At 41.1% G+C, this 287-nt stretch overlaps 1 protein-coding gene across 1 annotated transcript in view; it reads left to right on the top strand.

Moving 5' to 3' along the window:
• Positions 1–287, top strand: part of LOC107572464 (absent in melanoma 1 protein-like) — a gene marked incomplete at its 5' end in the record, with an annotated part of 36400 nt that overhangs the window by 16057 nt on the left and 20056 nt on the right. The gene's annotated exons all lie outside the window — the stretch shown is intronic.

Raw genomic sequence — 287 nt, 5'->3', positions numbered from 1 at the left:
ATTTAAGGGGGTCTGAATACTTTCCGTACCCACTGTATATGTGTCACTAAATGCAGCATCTTTTCTTGGAGGATGGAGAAACAGAAGACCGCTGAAGAGCCTCACATGAAATCCGTCTGTCTGTCTCAGTCCAAGAATAGAAAGCATCAGTTCTTTCATTGTCTTGAGCTGACACTTCTTATTTTTAAATTGTATTTATATCACAGTTGGCTTTAGATCCAAGTGTCTTGTTAGAGCTTTGGAAGACCTGCTGGGAAATATTCTGCTGAAGCCTCTCTCTCTCTCTC

The sequence above is a fragment of the Sinocyclocheilus grahami genome, unplaced genomic scaffold, assembly GCF_001515645.1.
Source record: "Sinocyclocheilus grahami isolate Dianchi unplaced genomic scaffold, SAMN03320097.WGS_v1.1 scaffold1755.1, whole genome shotgun sequence".
Taxonomy (NCBI): Eukaryota; Metazoa; Chordata; class Actinopteri; order Cypriniformes; family Cyprinidae; genus Sinocyclocheilus; species Sinocyclocheilus grahami.
This window is presented reverse-complemented; position numbering and strand designations above follow the sequence as displayed.